Source organism: Alexandromys fortis, unplaced genomic scaffold (assembly GCF_014885135.2).
Source record: "Alexandromys fortis isolate MF-2015 unplaced genomic scaffold, M_Fortis_MF-2015_v1.1 scaffold_75, whole genome shotgun sequence".
NCBI classification, from domain to species: Eukaryota; Metazoa; Chordata; class Mammalia; order Rodentia; family Cricetidae; genus Alexandromys; species Alexandromys fortis.
The window spans coordinates 8905258-8919207 of NW_026067956.1; the positions used below are offsets into that span (position 1 = coordinate 8905258).

At 47.2% G+C, this 13950-nt stretch overlaps 1 long non-coding RNA gene across 1 annotated transcript; it reads right to left on the bottom strand.

Moving 5' to 3' along the window:
* Positions 1 to 9680: 9680 nt before the first annotated feature.
* Positions 9681 to 13178, bottom strand: LOC126507693 (uncharacterized). The gene is made up of 6 exons (XR_007593611.1): positions 13061 to 13178; positions 12527 to 12648; positions 12307 to 12419; positions 11611 to 12049; positions 10906 to 11112; positions 9681 to 10089 (listed from the first exon to the last, which is right to left on the bottom strand). It is a non-coding gene; the product is annotated as an uncharacterized lncRNA (long non-coding RNA).
* Positions 13179 to 13950: the final 772 nt, after the last annotated feature.

Consider the following 13950-nt stretch of genomic DNA (forward strand, 5'->3'; position numbering starts at 1 on the left):
GCCTCTGGACAGGGAAGGACCATGACATCGCAGACACTGCAGGAGGAAGAGCTGGGTGGTGGGGGCTAGGGGGGCAAGATCGTGGGTGCTCAGGCCTGAGAGTCCTGGGCCAGCACTGACTAGCCCAAAGCAAACGTAGCCAAAGTGCGAGCTGAGGGGACAAGGCCTGGATGAGACAGCCAGAGACGAGGCCACCAAGATGAGGATGACATAGGGTATGAGAAAATTGCAGGAGCCATGGGTTCATGACCCGGAGAAGATACGCAGCCCTTGTCCTAGTTCTGCTCCCGCCCTTAGTCAAGCAATCAGAGAATGTAAGATCCAGGAGGCTCCAACATGAATAAGGGATGCGCCTGTCGGCTTTCCATTCCACGGGATTAAATGACACCTCGGCTTCAGACGGGGCCCCACCCCTATGCACTTGTACTGCAAAGGCGTACCCTGATTGAATAACACCCATTGTCCTTTTTCCTTCTTTGTGTCCCTCCCTGCCCCCACTCTGCACTCCCCCTTCTCCCTCTCCTGCAAAGCTCCCTACCCTCTACCCTCCTTTGGGGGGGTACTACCCTCAAGCCTGGGGGCATTTGGTCTGTCCTTAGAAAAAAGACAGCATCTAAGAGTAGGTCGTTAATCTAGTTTAGAAAAGGCATCAAAAGTTACCTTTCCCGCTGAGCATGGTGACACACACTTGTAATTCCAGCCCTTGGGGAGGCCAAGATAGGAGGATCATAAGGTTGTAGTCAGCCTGAACTAGAGGGTGGGACCCTGTCTCAAAACAATAAATAATATAGGGGCTGCGAAAATGGCTCATTTGGTAAAGGGTTTGCTGCACAAGCTGAGTTTGGAGCCCAGCACCCACCTTAAAAGTTCCCACACATTGTGGTACCTGGAGAGCATTCCTAGAGCTCATTGGTTGTCAGCCTAGACAATCAGTAAGCTCCAGGATTAGCAAGACGGTCTGTTTCTGGTCCTTCATTGGTTGTCAGCCTAGCCAATCAGTAAGCTCCAGTCTGTTTCTGGCCCTTCGATCGCTGGCCTCCTTCCGCAGCACTAAACACACATATACTACAGTCACACAAAAGCCAAACAATCAAATTCAATTAATACGAAATAGTCTTATTTTGGCTTTTTAAAGCTGAGATGTCAAAATCTCCATCTGCCTGTCCCGTGTGTGACCGACCTCTTGTGGCATTCTGAGCTTTGTAAAAGTTGAATGTAGCTTGGGCCCATCAAGACTTGTGCTGAGGCTTGCTCCCAATGTAGTGGTGCTGAGAGGTGGTGAGGCCTTTAGGAATCTGCCATCATGAATAAATCAATGCTTTTCTCATGGAAGTGGGTTAGTGGCCATAGGAGTCCACCTCCCCTCTTTCCAAGCGCTTAACTCTCCCCTCCCACCATGTAAGAGGCAGCATGAGGCCCTTACCAGAAGACAAGTGGATACGGGCTCCTAATCTCGAACTTTCCAGCCTTCAGTTCATGAACCAAAACGAAACCCCTTTCTTTTTGTTTTTTCTCTTCTTTCCTTCCATCCTTCCTTTCTTCATTTATATTTACTAACTTTTAGGTGGGGGTCTCACTATGTAGACTTGGCTGGCCTAGAACTCAGTATGTAGATCAGGCTGCCTCAAACTCAGACCCACCTGCCTCTGACTCCCAAGTGCCGACTTTAAAGATAGACGCTGCCACACATGGAGATTGCTTCCTGTGTTAGTGTATTTTGAGCCAGGGTCTTCTCACACAGTTCAGGTTGGCCTGGCACTCACAGCAGCCCCCCAGTCTCAGCCTCCTGAGTGCAGGAAATACAACTGTGCATCACCACCTCCAGCTTTAAACCTTTTTCCTGATAACTCACTCGGTTCAGGCATTCTGCAACAGAAAGGGAACTCGGAGGGTGCCCTGGCCACCAAACGCTGGGTTGATCCACGTGAGTAAAACTGTGAACCCACAGAGTGCCCGCCCTCCGTCCTGTCACTGTGTCTGCTGTGTCTCCACCTACAGAACAAAAAAGCCCGAGGTTCCCCTGTTCCGGGTGCCTGGGAAACTCTTCATAGTGGTGTGAATGTTCCCCAAACCATCAGGAAGGTGCTGTGGGATAATGCTCTTGTATACTGTAAAGATTTGTCGCTCATATTAGTTTAATGGAATACTGATTTGCCAGTAGCCAGGTAGGAAGTATAAGTGGGGTGACCAGGCTAAGAATTCTGGAAGGAGGAAAGGCAGAAAGTCAGTCACCAGCCAGACACAGAGGAAGCAAGATGAGAATGCCTCACCGAGAAAAGGTACCAAGCCACATGGCTAAATATAGACAAGAATTATGTGTTAATTTAAGTTGTAAGAGCTAGTTATTAATAAGCCTGAACTAATAGGTCAAAGAGTTTATAATTAATACAAGCCTCTGTGTATTTCTTTGGGACTGAATAGCTGCGGGACTGGGCGTGACAGAAACTTCCATCTACAGGAAGGATGCCAAGCATGAAAGAGCGAAATCCACTAAGGTCAACTACACATGCTAGGCAAGTGAGGCGGCGTACCCAAGGGGCAATGCATGTCCTCAGGCCTGGAGCTCAACCCTATCCACCAGACCTAGTTAAAGACCAGGGTCAGTGTTTCACAGTGGAACCCCATCACTCCCTTCCTAGATGTCAAAGGTATTCCCTGAGACCTTCCTGACTTTCCTCAGTGCCTTCATTTGCCCAGCTTCAAACTGACCATGTCCTGAAAGCTCCAAGTCTTCCTCTTCTGTGGTGGGGGCTCTGATGTTATGTGATGGGCTGCCAAAATCCCCATATGTGGCACAGGAACACATGGCCCTTGCTGTCACAGGCCTCCACAGCCACCGTCAACCAGCTCAGAAGGAAGAGGTGGTTGAGATCAGTCCTGGGCTGAGGAAATGACTCAATCATACTTTTTCTCTTGAAAGCGACCTGCTTCCCACATGGTAGCTCATTGTCAATAGTTTGATCTGTGGGTACCATTTTCCCATTGCCCAGGGATTTGGGGTGATATGCACCCTGCATTCTCCGACCAAAATATTTCAAATGAAATCTAAAATGGTTCTGACCATATAAAGTGAAACATTAAGCCTAAAACCTGTCCCATTCCCATCAGTGTTTACACAAGTAACCCCCTGGGAATGCACCAGCCTAAGCATGAACCACAGCCCCGGGATCCCACTGTCACATGGCAAATGCCCGTGGAAGTTCATGCATTCTCGTACACACCGCTTCCACCCCCATCGCTAGCACCATCAGATCCTCCTCCCACACCCTGTCCACACACATCCTGGTGGTCTCTCCGCCTCTGGCCCTGGCATGAAACATCTGTGCTCCTCACCTGGCCCTCCTGCACCTGCTCCTGTCCGGGAATCAGTCTGGGACAGTCACCTCTGCCTTGCTTCACACTCCTAAAGGCCAGGGGCCCCTCGCACAAGTGCTATAGCAAGACCCTGCTGCTATTGCTTCTAGACCTAAGAAGGGAAGAGAGACCCAGTTCTCGGCTCCTCTGAGAAAACAAGACTGGAGATTCAGGAGAGGGAAAGCCTTTCCAGAATTTTCTGCTGCCTAGAAAGCAAATTCCCTCCTCCCAAGTCTATTACATTCTGGCCCCAGTCTATGCTCCAAACTCTTTTGCAAAACAACTCTAATGGCTGTCCCTTGTTAAATTCATTCATTCATTCATTCATTCATTCATTCATTGGGGGCATATGCCACAGCATGTGTGTGGAAGTTAGAGGACAGCTGGCAGGAGTTGGGTCTCTCTTTCCCTTATGTGGGTCCCAGAGACGGAACTCAGGTCACCAGGTTTGGCAGCAAGTGTCTTTACCCAGTGAGCTTTCGCTCTAGCCCAAAACTCATGTTTTCATTGCTTCTTGGGTGAGGTTCTTCACTGCTGGGCCCATGGGCATATCCCGTTGTCTTTGGTGTGTGTGTTAATTAGGGTCAGGGTGAAGGTTAGGGTTAGAGTCAACACCAGGCACTGAGTAGTGTTAAATGTAATATTCACTTGTGTGCATGTCACTGTCCAGCTCGAGAGCATCTTCGTCTTCCCAGAAAGAAGCTCTGTAGAACAGCTCACCCTTCCTCCCACCGTCCTCTCCTCCTCCGTGGAACTCCTGAGCTGAATCAGTATTTGGCTTGTGGCTGGCTCATTTCACTTAGCATGATGTCCTCAAACTTCACCCACGTTGTGAGATGCATGGTCTATAAGGGCCATAGAATGATCTATGATAGCCATGTTTTCAGTTTTGAGTGTGTGAGTTTATAAAGTTTATAGAGCAAGGAAAGGTAAACAGTAACCAGTGAGTAGAGGTAGACTCGGTAGATAGCAAAGCATTATTAAATTGGCCACTCACACCTTGAAGCAGAGACTGGAGTAGCCCACTTGAGAGAGCAAATAAAAGATAGTGCCATCAGATTGAGGGCTTACGACATGTTTGTAACACCCAGCAGAAACAAACTGCAGAAGGCCCATCAAGACAGCCAGCTGGAGTTCCTGACTGAGCCTCCCAGGCCAGGCAGAGCATTCTCTTGGGTAAGGCTTCCATGTTAAAAACAACAACAAAATTAAAACAAAAACCAAATAGCAGCAGATAGCTAACATCATCAAGTCAGGCACTTAAAACCATCCGGCAGAGACTAACAGTGAATCAGAGTTAGTCGGGTAGGGGTTCCCAAATGAGAGGGTCCCTGAGAGTCTCCTCTCTAGTCTCTCCACGGAAAAGCCTCCTGCTTCCTGTTTCCACTGCAGACATTTCTGTATTATTACACAAATATCAGTAACCCCTGTTGCAAGGGTGCACTTCCTAGCTGCTCTCAAGGACATTTTTTAAACAATATTTTTTCGTCTTTGAGAGTTCCATTTAGTTAGTGTACATTGATCATATCCACCCACTGCTCTCTCAACCTTCCCCAGTGTCCCCAACCCATCTCACTCCCAAATTCATGTACTCTTTTTATTTTATTTTTACTGTTATTAATAGCCTCAAGTCCAATTAGCGCTACCCATGGGTGTGAGACCAGCCACTGGCATATGAACAACCTACCAGTGGCCATGTACCCCAAAGAGGGCACTCTCCCTCCCTCAGCAGCACTCGGCTGCCAACAGGTCCTCCAATAGGCTCAGGGCCCCCGGGAACCCTTCTCCATCCACACTGAAATTTTGACTGGCTTGATCTTGTACAGGTCTTGTTCCGGAAACCCCAGCTTCTGTGAGTTGGTGAGTGCTGCAGCAGTGTCGTGTCTGGAGTCAGCACCTCCTAGCTCTCCTCCCTATGTAGCAACCCTTATGCTCTTCCCATTGTCTCTTCCATGAAGTCCCTAAAAGCCTTGGATGCTGTGAAGTTGATAGAGATGACCCAACCACACCTGAGCACTCAGAGTTACTTGTATGTGGCACTTTGATCTGTTATGAGTCAACCAGATGATGCTTCAATACTCTTTGCTGCTTGACAATTTCCTTTCTCTTGTTCTGGAGTTAGAGGGTCAGTCCAGTTTTGAAGGACACAAGGTACAGTCTCCTCGCTCATAGTCTGCTCTCAAGATCTTAAAAAGCACAGGAAAATTTACAATACACTGTACATTACAGTGTATCCTGGCTACTGTAATGTCAAGGTGACACAAGTTAGAGTCATCTGAAATGAAGGAACCTCAACTTAGAAAGTGCTCCACAAGATCCAACTGTAAGGCATTTTCTTAATTAGTAATTGATGGGGGAAGACCCAGACCATTGCAAGCATGGTCATCACTGGGCTGGTGGTCCTGCATTGTATAAGAAGGCAAACTGAGCAAAACATGAGGAGCAAGCCAGTAAACAGCTCTCCTCCATGGCCTCTGCATCAGCTCCTACCTCCAGGTTCCTGCTTGAGTTCCTGTCCTGACTTCCTTCAGTAACAAACAGTGTTTTGTAAGCTTAAGCCAAATAAGCCCTTTCCTCCCCAAGTTGCTTTGGTGTTTCATGGCAGCAGTAATAACCCGAACTAGGACCCAGTGTCTCAGAATTTCCAGCCTTTTTGAGATTGGGTAGTATTGCATTATGGATCTAGTTCACCTTTTGCTTGTCCATTCTTCTGTCAATGGACACGTGGTTTGTGTCTTTGTCAGGGTTTCTGTTGCTATAAAGAGACATCATAACCATGGCAACTCTTAAAAAGGAAAACATTTCACTGTGGTGGCTCTGAAATTACATTTTGGAGATTTAAGCCATTGTCATCAAGGGCAGGAAGCAAGACACCCTGCAGGCGGATGTGGTGCTGGAGAAGGAGCTGAAAGGTCTTTTGTTTTGTTTTGTTTTTGTTTGTTTGTTTGTTTGTTTTGTTTTCAAGACAGGGTTTCTCTGTGTAGCTTTGGAGCCTGTCCTAGAAGTCACTCTTTAGACTAGACTGGCCTTGAACTCACAAAGATTGGCCTTCCTTTGCCTCCCAAGAGCTGTGATTAAAGGCCTGCACCACCACCCAGCAAACCGACAGTTCTTACATTGACTCACTCATAGGCCACAGGAAGTGAACTGCTCACTGGGTAAGACTTGAGCATAGATGAGATCCCAAAGCCCACCTTCACAGTGACACTTCCTCCAACAACACTACACATATTCCAACAAGGCCATACCTCCTAATCCACTTCCTTTGGAAGCCTTTTTATTTTTTTCAAACCACCACATTGTTTGATTCCACAGTTTAGCTGCTTTGAATAAGCTATGAATGTGGGTGTCTTTCTTATTCTTGTGATTATATAATGTGTGTGTGTGTGTGTGTGTGTGTGTGTGTGAGAGAGAGAGAGAGAGAGAGAGAGAGAGAGAGAGAGAGAGAGAGAGAGAGAGAGAATTATATAGGTATTCTCCCTATATTTATGCCTTTGAGGAACTGAATGTTTTCCACCACCTTACTCTTTATATTTCCATTAACAGAACATAAGACTTCTATTTGTCTTAGGATTTTGCTTCTTCAGTAGAGTCTCGTATCACCAAGGCTGGACTTGAACTTCTGACTCACCTACCTCTACCTCCCAAATGCTGGTATTACAGGCATGTACCACCATGCTGGGCATGGATTCCAATTTTCTCTAAGTTCTAGTAACACTTGTCACTTTCTGGTTTTACTGCTGTAATTTGTTTGTGTTTGGTTTTGACACTAGCCATCCTTCTGAGGAAAAGGTGGTATCTCATTGTGGGTTTGATTTGCCTTGCCCTAATAATTCCTGAACTGAGAATCTCTGTGTGCTTCTTGGCCATATAGAGACCTTCTTTGGAGAAATGTCAAATCTTTTGCCCATTTTTCCTGTGTGTGTGTGTTCACATGTATATGACATGCATGGGAATATATGTGTGTGCCTGTGAAGGCCAGGAGTTGATGTCAGATGTCTTCTTTGGTTGCCCTTTATTTAATGACACAAGGTTTTCACTGACTCCAGAGATTTTTACCTCTCCAGCTTCTCCTAGGCACCTCCTGCCTCTGTCTTCGGAGTGCTGGGATCAGGATGGGACACCATACCCACTTGGCTTCTCTATGGGGGCCGGGACTCTGTACTATAGTCCTCTGGTTTGCACAGCCAGTGTTTTATCCTCTGAGTCAGTCATCTCCCTGGCCACTTTGCCCATGTTAAAATTTAGCTATATGTTTTGACGGTTTACAGTTTTAGATTGTTGTCCTCTACCAGATATATTTACCTACACAAATTTTCTCCTTTCTTTGTCTTTCCCCCTGTTGACAGTGCTCCCTGAAGCATTAATGCTTCAATTTTCACAAAGTTCTGTCTATGGTTTGTTTCCTGTATTTTTGGTATCACATTGGAGAAACCCTTACCATAGCCAATGTTGTCAATTTTTGCTATATTGTAGCTGGATATGGTGACGCCTGATTTTAATCCCAGCGCTTGGGAAGCAGCAGAAGAGAGATCTCTACTAGTCTGAGGCCAGCCTGGTCTAGATCATGAGTTCTGGGTCAGCCAAGGCTACACAGTAAGGACTTGTCAACAACAACAAAACTATTGTTTCATCTTCTTTTTACATCTGAATTTCCAATGTTAGTGTATTAGTCAGGGTTCTCTAGAGTCACAGAACTTAGGGAAAGAATCCCTATATAGAAGGGGCATTCATTGGAGTGACTTACAGGCTGTAGTCCAGCTGATCCAGCCATGGCTGGCTGTGAAGGAAAGTCCAAGAATCCAGTCCCACAAGGCTGGGTGTCTCAGCTGGTCTGTATCTTCAATCTTCCGCCCAGTGAAGGAAGGGATGCGTTAGAAGGTGAGGGCAAGCGGGCGAAGAACAAAACCTTCCGCCTCCCACGTCCTCACACAGGCTTCTAGCAGAAGGCGTGGCCCAGATAAAAGCGTCTCTCCCGACTTCAATATCCAGATCAAAGGCGTGCGTCTTCCTACCTCAAAGGTCCAGACTAGAAGAGAATTCACCCACTTCAAATCAAGCAGAGAATTTCTCATAGGTGTGCCCTCCCTTTCTGGGTTAGGGTTAGGGTTGTAGTTCATCCCAGATAAAGTCAGGCAGACAACCAAGGATAGCCATCGCAATTAGCAATAATGTAATTTGTTCAAAACACTGTCCTTTGCTTGGTGTGATAGTCTTGTCATCCGCCAAAGTCACATGGCCGTGTGCACAAAGGTTTCTTTCTGGGCGCTGTTCTGATTCCTCAGTCTGCACGTCTGCTTTTATATCAGTACTGCTCTGTTCTGACGGCTCTGGGGTGAGTCTTGAAGACAGCTTTGTTCTGCCTTTTCCAGACAACCTACTAGAAATCTGTGTAGAATTCAGATGAATTATTAGAAGATGAATTTTTTCAGCTTAGATCTTTGCCTTTGCTGTGAAAGTATTATGCTCCTTCTTTGGGTATATTCTTCCTTCTTTCTTTCCTTCCTTCCTTCCTTCCTTCCTTCCTTCCTTCCTTCCTTCCTTCCTTCCTTCCTTCCTCTTTCTGTCTTGTTTTTGTACTAAGTTTTAAACTCAGGCTGCACACATGCTAATCAAGCGCTCTAAAACTCAACTATATCCCTAGCTCTCTTTTTACTTTTTGAATTTGGAGACAGGGTCTTGTTAAGATATCAAGGCTGGCCTTGAATGCATCCATAGCCCAAACAGGTTACTTAACTTACACTTCTGTCTCCACCCCCTCTGTAATGTGGATGGCAGGCCTGCACCATCAGGGAGCCTGGGCCTTCCCTCTCCTCCTAAGAATCAAACCATTTCAACCCCATCTCCACTTCCCACCTCCAGAGTCTCAGGACTGTTCTGACCCACTTTGAGCTCTGGGTCTGCTGTGCCCTGAAGTGAACGTCTATCAGTTTTTCTTGTAATAGCACAGTTTTCTTCTCCCCTTTTATGAGACAAAGTCTTGCTATATAGACCAAGTAGGCTGGCTTTGGATTTGTGTGATCCTCCAGCCTTTGCCTCTGAGGTTTTCATCTTTAAAATATTAACCACAGGGATCTAGAGATGGCTTAGTGGTTAAGAGCACTAACTGCTCTTCCAGAGGATCAAGGTTCGATTCCCAGCACCCACATGGAGGCTCACAACCATCTCTAACACCAGTTCTAGCCTCCAGCATGCACCAGACACGCACACAGCATACAGACATATGTCCAGGCAAAACACCCATACACATAAGATTTTTTTAAAAAATAAATGGATCTTTATTAAAAATTCATCATGACCAGTAATCATCTTAGGTCCAAGTTAGTTCTTACAGAGAGATCAGAGATTCTTCGAGACTCTGGGAGGGGGGGCATAAGGTCTCATATTGCCCAGACCTCCTCAGCTGGCTACGCAGAGGACAGCCCTGATGTTCTCCCGGCCTCCACTTCACTTCCCAAGTGCTAGGATCAGAGGTCTGTCTGTCACAGCTGCGTCATTAGGTGGCGAGGGTGGAATTCAGGTTTTCATAGGGGTCAGGCAGGCAGCCTATCAACTGAGCTACTCCTCCAACACACACACACACACACACAGTTCTTTCCCATTGTCACGTCTTTAAAACAGAGAGCTGGGTCTCAAAATTGGTGACGTCTGACCATGGCCATAGCTTGTATTTTGCTGGTACATGAGGGGTCCTATGTTGTCCAATCCAAGTACGGCCTCCAGGGACAGCCATGACTGGGGGGCAAGGGAAAGAAGAAAAGACAAACTGACACACAGACAAGAAAACTAGGTGTTCTAGGCCATCTGCTGGAGAAACCACAGCATGCTGGGAGCTTAGGGTGTTTACTGTATACAGTTGACAGAGAGGTGGGATTATTGCATTCCTTTGAACGAGGAGGTGGGACTTCCGGTGAGCAGGGGGCGGGCTTATGATGAGCAGCTAGAGCCTAGGGTCGAGATAGGCTAATATCAGTAGGCGCAGCCTCTGTAGGGGAGCAGTCTTCAGGCCGTAAGAATCTATAAAGCTGTGAGGGGGTGTTATTGAGGACATCTCTGCACGTACTAACAAATCTACACATGGACCAGAGAAAGGCTTTGCCGTTTCCCTCTGAGCCTCACCCTGGGGATGGAGAGGGGGGAGTTTTGCCGCTCATTCCTCCATGGGTCCTTGCCCATGCCCGTCCTTGCCCCCTAAGGATGTCTTATGATCAACGGTACCTTGGTTTTCAACGAAACATGGTACGTGTTTGCTGTGTTTACCTATTTAGGGCAATGCCTCTGTCATCTGTGGCTCCAAGGCTGCAGGGCCAAGGCCTCGCTCCAGGTCTCTGTGCTCACCAGGTATTTGATGAATTGCTAGGGACTGATTGATGAGTTATAAACTAGTGATCACACTATGTGTGTTCCTAGGCAAACCCCAGAACAATAGCTAGGCTAGATAACATCGCGTGCTCGCCTGGCCACAGCACTGTGAGGACTTAACCTTGCTTCACTCTTAGAGGAAGAAGGACGTGGGAGTCCTGCCTCTGAGAACTCTGACAAAGCTCTCACCTCTCTTCCTTGTCGACAGAGGCTTCTGTAAACGGAAATCCACATAAGGCAAACGTACTCTGCAGCAGGGACACCACAGAGGGGATCCTATCCAAAAGTGATGTCAGCTTCGTCCCCAGGACACCCTGACGGCTTTGTCTATCTCTTCAGGAAATGTCGGCCCTTCTAGCATCTCAGTAGTAGCTGACACTTCTGACCAGGCTGTCCCTGCACATCAAATAAAGTGACTCTGATGAGGAGAAAGTGAAACGTGTCATCTTGTGAAGGCGGATCTGGGTCTGAGGCCAGGCCGGTCTACAGAGCAAGTTCCAGGCTGGCCAGGGCTACACAGAGAAACTCTGTGTGTGGAAGGGGCGGGGGTGGGGTGGGGTGAGGAAGACAGTGTCCTCTGGAGGGGACTTGGAGTTCCTGCTCCGGGTTCATCAAGTGTGACTGCCCAGGGGCAGAATGAGCCCAGCAGCACATACTCTTTCCTTAGCAGTGGCAGGGCTTAGAGCAGAATGGCCATCCTCGCAGGCACACACGAGAGTGAGGAGGAGGCTTGATTTTTTATTGATTTATTCATTTTGGTTTTTCAAGACAAGGTTACTCTGTGTAGTCCTGGCTGTTCTGGAACTAGCTTTGTAGACCTGAATAACCTCTAACTCAGAGATCCACCTGCCTCTGCCTCCCAGGTGCTGGGATTAAAGGCGTGCACCACCACACCTGGTTCTGGGAGCTGGTTTTCGTTTCAGACTGTTTCTTCTCTCTCCAGACTAAGCAGGAGGCTTGATTTGCAGCAAATTCCTTCAACATTTGAGGAATCTGCTGATGATCCAGTGACACAGCAGGGATTTTTACAAAAAAAAAAAAAAAGGAAATGAGATCAATAATAAAATATTGTTGGGGTTCTTCTTCACCGCATAAGAACCAAAACTTTTGTAAGTTACAATATAAATGTCACAGTAATGTCAAGGTGCTCTACAAGTTCTCAGAAAAGGTTGGTCTGTCGCTTAGTGGTGGAGCACTTACCTCAGTGGTGGAGCATTTACCTTAGTGATAGAGTACGTACTTTAGTGGTGGAACACTTACCTCAGTGGTGGAGCACTTACCTTAAGTGGTGGAGCACTTAGGAAGGGCCAGAGGGCCAGAGTTCCATCTCAGACTGCAAGGAAGAAAACTATTACTCCTCTTTACTAAGAAATCCACTCCACTGTGGTAGTTTGAAAGAAAACAACCCTCACAAAGGGAGTAGCACTATTAGGAAGTGTGGCCTTGTTGGAGGAAGTGTGTCGTGTCACTGTGGAGGCAGGCTTTGAGATCTCATATATGCTCAAGCTACTCCCAGTGATAAACTTCCCTTCCTGTTACCTTTGGACTGAGACATTTAGTATTATCCTGAAGAATACCTCTGTCGCTTACCTGACAGTCACTGGAGGATTAGTGACAAGATCTGGTGTGCAGAGGGTCGAATGAAACTCTGTGTATCCTCCCATCCATAGTGTCAGGAGTGGGGTAGAAGGAGCGGAAGAGTCCTGAGTGGAAGGGGTAAGCACAAGAACAGAGATGAAGGCAGGAAGCAAGAACAACTCCCATCCTCACGCTCCTGAATCTGCAGATCCAACCGGCTTCAGGTTCAAACCTCAGAAACAGAACTGCATCTTCCCCGAACGTGCACAGGCTGTAACACTGGTTTTGTTCCCTAAATGATATATGCTCTAAGCTCTCCCTGGGAGGTACATCGTGTTAGGCACAGCAAACCATCTGGAGGGAAGACACAAGAGGATACTATTTGAATACTCTTCAATTTAACATAAGGGCCTTGAGAACCCATTGACTTCAGTATGGAGAAAGATCTAGAAAGCATGGGTAGTGGGTTAAAATACAGCAATAGAGGGGCTGGAGAGATGGCTCAGAGGTTAAGAGCATTGCCTGTTCTTCCAAAGGTCCTGAGTTCAATTCCCAGCAACCACATGGTGGCTCACAACCATCTGTAATGAGGTCTGGTGCCCTCTTCCGGCCAGCAGGCATACACACAGAATATTGTATACATAATAAATAAATAAATATTTTTAAAAAATACAGCAATAGAAACCAGGAGCTCAAGAGTCAAAGAGATCAGAGAAAGCAGTTGCTGAGCACAGTGTGGCAATGAACGACGCAAGCAACAGTTTACCTGAGCCAAGCACAGGGTGAAGTGCTGTCTACCCCTGTTCTGTGCTTCCCAGAGCGGTGAAGGTCTCTTCAAGCACAATAACCGTGCCCAGGGTTCACCCGTTCCTAGCAGTCTCCTTTGGTGCCCTGGGCTGAGTCAGCTCCACTTTCAGAACCTCAGGCCTCCCAAGTAGGTGACTCAAAGACACAGGCTTCTCTTCCCCCACGCCTTTCAGGAAATGGCTCACAAATGTACTTGACAGAAGTCTAAAACCAAATGGATCATCCGGTAGGTGTTGAAGGCTGGGCACACTGTGCTAATGCCAGTCTTAATTAATCCAGAACTTGAGCGGAGCATGGTGGCTCACACCCATAGTCCCAGCACTTGGAAAGAAAGGCAGGAAGCTCAACACGAGATGCAGGACATCTTGGCTACATGGTTCATGCACCCCCATGCCAGTCAGGACTACAGAGTAAGATCCTGCCTGAAAGACAATGATGATCGTGATGATAAACTTGATCCCATCCCTTCCGTTGAATGGTTGGCTTCAGCGTCCCTCCACAGATGAGTTTTCCTGGCCCCAGCTATCTCTGCCACCTTCTGGCTAGGCCATGACTGTGTGGAAACCAACTCTCTGAGGGTATGTGTCATGGACTGAAGTAAGAGCCATTCCCCGGTAGCTTGTCCATGGGTCCTAAGCGTCCCAAAGCTAAAGGATCTACCACTCTCTCTCTCTCCCTTTCTGCAGTACTGGGGATTGAACCAGGGCCTTGTGTGTGCTAAGCAAGCACAGTCTACCACTAAGCTATGGCCTCACTCTACCCACTACCCTCTTTGTTTTTTTTTAATCTTTTTTTCTTATTATTGATTTTATTGAGCTCTACATTTTTCTCTGCTCCCTTCCCTTCCTC